General features: G+C 43.2%; 1 long non-coding RNA gene across 1 annotated transcript; it reads left to right on the top strand.

The window, feature by feature from the left end:
• Nucleotides 1-4,238: 4,238 nt before the first annotated feature.
• On the top strand, nt 4,239-5,409 carry LOC145058803 (uncharacterized). The gene is made up of 3 exons (XR_013686526.1): nt 4,239-4,368; nt 4,444-4,698; nt 4,773-5,409. It is a non-coding gene; the product is annotated as an uncharacterized LOC145058803 (long non-coding RNA).
• The last annotated feature ends 529 nt before the right edge of the window (nt 5,410-5,938 follow it).

Here is a 5,938-nt window from a genome sequence, read left to right as displayed (position 1 = left end):
CCTTACATTATGTGTTATGAGATATTATGTGATATGCTATGCATGCTAGAGTAGGCTAGGTACTCATATTAGGACTAGAGTGGCCTAATTTGTGATGCGTTAGCCTAGGAAGATTTCTACTGCTATGAGATGCTTGAGCGCGAGTAAGTAGCAGTGAGGATCCATGAGAGGTTTACCGAGGGGTAGCCTATACTAGCGAGATGTAGAGCACTTGTGATCTGGGATCCAAGGAGGAGGACTTGGGGTGAATACTGATGCGGGGTGGACGGTAGTATAGGGCCCGTACTACTGAAGACACCGGAGCAGCGCGCACTCCAAGTAAGAATTCTTAGGGAGGTGACTCGTTGTTGTTCCGAGAGTTCAGCAACACGAAGCCACCAGAGTTTGACGGGACGCATGATCCGATCACTGTGATGAGATGGATTTATGATATTGAGGGATGCTTCTACACGTATTCATGTCCGGAGCATCTGAGGGTACGGTTCGCGCTGAACCAGCTTTGCTTGGGGGCGAAGGATTGGTGGAAGTTCGTGACGGCGAGCTTTACTCTTGCAGAGATTTTAGAGGTGACCTGTGAGAGGTTCACCACCATGTTCAGAGATGAGTATGTTCCCCCGGTGGAGAGGGAACGACTGGCTCAAGAGTTCTTGACCCTCAAGCAGGGAACTGATTATGTTACTGTAGTTACCACGAAGTTTCATGAGAAGGCGATGTTCTGCCCTGAGCAGGTGTCTACCGAGCAGGCACGCATGACCCGGTATTTGGGCATTTTGAGGAGGGATATTCGGGAGTTCGTGTCGAACTCGACATACCGTACATTTGCTGAGCTCCAGGCAAATGCCCCGAAGAGGGAGATTGAGTTGGAGACTTAGACCAGGGAGGAGGCCGAGTCTCAGGGGATGGATTGGCAACCGTCACAATCTTAACCGACAGCCAAGCAGGCAAAGCCCGCCGATTCAAGATCTGGAGGCCAGAAGAGCTGCACTTGCGGGAAGTGCGGCAAGGGACATGACGGGGCTTGTCGATCGGGTGCTTGCTACAAATGTGGCAATGAGGGGCATATAGCCAAGGATTGCCCCAAGGGGTTCATGGTTTGCTTCCATTGCAACCAGACGGGCCATCGGAAGGCCGAGTGTTCGCAGCTACGGGAGACAGCACATGGAGCGCCGCAGGGATCTGCCCCTGCCGCCGTGCGAGCAACCGAGGTTCGGCCGGTGAAGGCCGAGGCGCCGAAGGCTCGCGGGAGAGCTTTCCAGTTGATAGCGAAGGAGGTCCGTGCAACGCCCGATGTCATGGCCGGTATGTATTCTTTCATTTATTTATGCTGAGTTTGAGGTGTTGTGCTTATATTATGATATGCGTAGGTACTTTTCTTGTGAATTATGTACCTGCTTTGGTGTTATTTGACTCGGGTGCGAGTCGGTCATTTGTTTCCTTAGCGTTTAGTCAACACATCAGTATCCGACGAGAGGCATTGAGTCGACCTCTGCGAGTTTCTATAGCTGACGAGCGAGTGGTGTATGCTACAGATGTGATTTGAGGATGTGTACTCGAGATCTTCGGTGTTGAGTTCCCGATAGATCTGGTCCTGATTGCAATGGGGGACGTGTGCGTCATTGTGGGCATGGATTGGTTGAGTCGATTTGGGGCAGTTATAGACTGCGAACGACAGTTGGTGACGATACGAGACCCTAGTGGGGGAGTATTTACGGTGTACGGCGAGGGTACCCGATGTGGGTCAGCGTTTTGTTCAGCTGCCAGAGCGAGACAGAGTTTACAGCAAGGCTGCATCGGGTTTGCAGCCTATGTGATGGACACACGAGTGGCCGCTGGGAGGCCAAGTTCGATTGATGACGTTCTGATAATGCGTGAGTTCCCAGATGTTTTTCCCAAGGAGTTGCCTGGTGTGCCTCCTCGAGAGGCAGGTAGAGTTCCGCATCGATTTGGTTCCGGGGGCAGAGCCTATCGCCAAGGCGCCTTATCGTCTTGCGCCGCTAGAGATGCAGGAGTTATCCTCACAGCTTCAGGAGCTGTTGGGGAAGGGGTTTATTAGACCGAGTAGTTCCCCTTGGGGAGCACCAATCCTTTTTATCAAGAAAAATGATGGTTCACACCGGATGTGTATTGATTACCGGGAGTTGAACAAGTTGACGGTCAAGAACCGTTATCCATTGCCGAGGATCGACGATTTGTTCGATCAGTTTCAGGGAGCGTCTTAGTTCTCCAAGATTGATCTGAGGTCGGGATATCATCAGATGAGAGTGCGTGATGAGGATATCCAGAAGACGGCGTTTATGACTCGTTATGGGCATTACGAGTTCGTGGTGATGCCTTTCGGGCTCACCATTGCACCACAGGGTGTGCAGGCCGATGTTGGATCGTTCGGTGATCATGTCCATTGATGATATTTTGGTGTATTCAAGATCTAGAGAGGAACATGAGGAGCATCTGAGAGAGATTCTCAGAGTATTGAGGTCGGAGAGGCTTTATGCCAAATTCTGCAAGTGCGAGTTCTAGTTACGGGAGGTCCAGTTCTTGGGGCATCTCGTCAACCAGACTGGGATTTTGGTCGATCTGGCCAATATTGAGGCGGTTATGAGGTGGGAGGTGCCGAGATCACCCACCGAGATCAGGAGTTTTCTAGGATTGGCCGGCTATTATCGGAGATTTATCAGGGATTTCTCCAAGATCGCCGTTCCTCTCACTAGGTTGACCCGGAAGGGTGTTGCTTTTTCGTGGGGTCCGGAGCAGTATACCTCGTTTGAGACACTTCGCCAGAGATTATGCGAAGCCCCGGTGTTAGCCCTCTCGAAAGGGCTGGAGGATTTTGTGGTATATTGTGACGCATCGATATCGGGGTTGTGTGCAGTACTTATGCAGAGGGGCATGTGATAACGTATGCATCGAGGCAGCTGAAGCCTCATGAGAAGAGGTATCTCACCCACGATCTGGAATTGGGGGCAGTGGTGTTCGCTCTCAAGATCTGGCATCACTATTTGTAAGGGGTTCGGTGTACCATATACACGGACCACAAGAGCTTGAAGTATTTGATGGATCAGCCCAAACTGAATATGCGTCAGAGGAGATGGTTGGATGTGGTAAAGGATTACTATTGTGAGATCCTGTACCACTCGGGCAAAGCCAATGTGGTAGCCGATGCCCTGAGCCGTAGGGCGGAGAGTGCTCCGATTCGAGACATTTGTATGCGGCTGACGGTGATGACTCCGGTATTGGACACCATTCGGGAGGCCCAGGCAGAGGCCGCGAGACCGGAGAACCGCAAGAGAGAGCGGCTAATTAGGCAGGTACCTGAGTTCGTTACCGATAGTCGCGGGTTTATGACCTTTCAGGGTCGGATTTGGGTGACATATGCAGGCGGGGGCGCGCACCACTTTGATGGAGGAGGCGCACCGATCGAGGTTCTCAATCCATCCTGGGGCCACTAAGATGTATTTGGATCTGAAGAAAGATTATTGGTGGCCCTGTATGAAGAGGGATGTAGCAACATAGCTACAAAAATAGAATATGTAGCTATTCTGCTACGGAATATACTATAGAGTGACTTTTTGTAGCTATTTTGCTTCGACATTTGCTACAAAATTGCATTTCATAGCTAATATTTGAATAGCTATAAAATTTTGCTACGAAATCAAAGTCCATAGCTATGCTACTACAGACTATGCTACAAAATAGTTGTAGGTAGCTATTTTTGTTACATATTTAGCTACATAATTATGTTCTGTAACTAATATTTAAATAACTACGAAATTTTGCTATGTAATCAGAGTTCATAGCTAGCGTGCTACGAAATTTGCTAGGAAATCATAAGTTGTAGGTATTTTGCTACAAATTTTAGAACAAATCATAGTTTGTAGCTATGTTGCTACATAATATGTTGTGGAATCAAAGATCATATCTATTAACAACATTTTTATACATTCTATATAATTGAAAAAGTCATCATTTTGCCCACAAGCTCTATGAAAGACTTCCTAATAAAACTTATTGTACAATAATTTTAGTCATTTTGCCCTCATGTTCCATGAAATCAACTTCCTGCTAATTAAAAACTTTTTCAAAAGAAATGTTTAAAATCATCCCACCTTATCATTAAAATTCAAGTTTCAAAATTTTTAAAAAGTGTATAAATCTGTTTTTTCAAAAAATTTCAAAATACCCGCTCACGTATTAGGGTTTTTTTTTCATTGCAAGAACTCATTCCTTCCTCCCACTTTTGATCTCGGTCTCTATATACAAATCTTTTCTCCTTCTTCTCTATAGGGTTTCCTGCTCTCTATGCTCTTTCATTTTTTTTTTTTGTCTTTTATCACATCATGTTCCGAGTGTGGATGGATTTTGATTGCCATTGTAAGACATACACGTGTATTACCTCCTCCCTATACCCTAGCCCTTGTATTCTAATTATCGGCCCTTATGTCTCAGGATGTCTGGAAAACGAGCCGCTGGAAGCCAATGACCCATAATCATTAAAGCTGGAAGTTTTGGATGAAGAAGATGAAGGGGAACGAGAGGCACTAAATTTCGACCCTGTTGCTACTGTTCGTATTGAGATCTGGGCGAAGCAATACAAAATCTTGTTTGATAATGTTATGACCATAAACGACGAGAACGTCGCAAATGCATCTCGTTCAATAATGTTTTGACCGGTATCGAGATTTGACGTTGCATGGGATTCAGGTGATCTTTTTTTTAATATTAAAATTTTTCGTTCTTTGGTTTTATCTTGTAACCTTCAATCATATTTGTTGCAGAAATTTGTGTTCGATGTTTTCCTGGGAGAACGTAAGGCAAAAGTTTTTGTGAGAATTTTGTTTTTCTTTTATATGAAATTGAATTTGTGACGTATGTAAAGCTTTCGATAAGTGTTTAGGAACATGTCACTTGCTCTCCGTTTTTGAGAATTAGGGTTGGAACTAATCCAGTTCATAAACATGCTTCGTTTATTTTGGATTTAAGCAAGGTACTAATTTTAACTTCACTACTCACTAGTATTTAAGAAACATTTCATGTTCATCAGAGTAATGGTAACATCTCATTCTGTTGTGAGTCCATTCCATCTTTAATGATAATGTTATTTAACTATAAATTATTCCATTTTTTGTTTTTTATTGGTGATAGGTGTGAATAAATAACTACTTTATAACTTATGTCAGGTTTTTCAGGGAATGAAAATGCACAAAGGATATGATAGAAGTGTAAAAGCAACAAGAAGGAATCCATGAAAATTAAAGTAGTATCAACGAATGAAGATTTGGTAGAACAGAGCTCAAATTTGCTTTATTACCATCTAATGCATATTTCTTTACAATTTATAGTGACGTTTAACTTTGAACTAGGTTAACTTTCCATTGTATTGAGTATTTTTTTTTCGGTTTTGTTAAAAATCATTGCAACTTTTGAATTTATATTTATTGTATTATTATATATTGCTATAAAGAAACATTTGAATAATTAGATTTTAATGAATAATTCTACGGAATTGTCTATGGAATTTGGAACGAAAAAATCGCCATGAAATATGCTACCAAAAAAAAACATTTCTACAGATTATGCTACTTTGAACATGTGAAAACATTGCTACAAAATATTTGCTTGGGAATTAGTCCGTAGTGAATTTTCTATGGATTTGTAATGGGTTAGTCTGTGGTTAATTTTCTATGAATTTGCTACAGCATAAGTTGTAGCTCATTTGCTACTGATATATTACGTATTTAGTATGTAGTTAATTTGCTATATATTTAGTCCATAGCAAATCTCGTAGCAAAGGTCCTACGGATTCCGTAACGACCCTTTAGTAACGAAGAATTTTACTACATAATGCATTTGTAGCAAATTCCGTCTCTATTCATGTTTAGCTACGGAATAACATGTTTTAGCTATGAAATTTTTCCGTATCTATTTCAACTTTTTCTTGTAG

This window comes from Lactuca serriola, chromosome 6 (assembly GCF_051521515.1).
Source record: "Lactuca serriola cultivar US96UC23 chromosome 6, Lser_US96UC23_V15, whole genome shotgun sequence".
Lineage (NCBI taxonomy): Eukaryota > Viridiplantae > Streptophyta > Magnoliopsida > Asterales > Asteraceae > Lactuca > Lactuca serriola.
The sequence above is the reverse complement of the archived record's forward strand: the minus strand, read 5'-3'. Positions and strand labels throughout refer to the sequence as shown.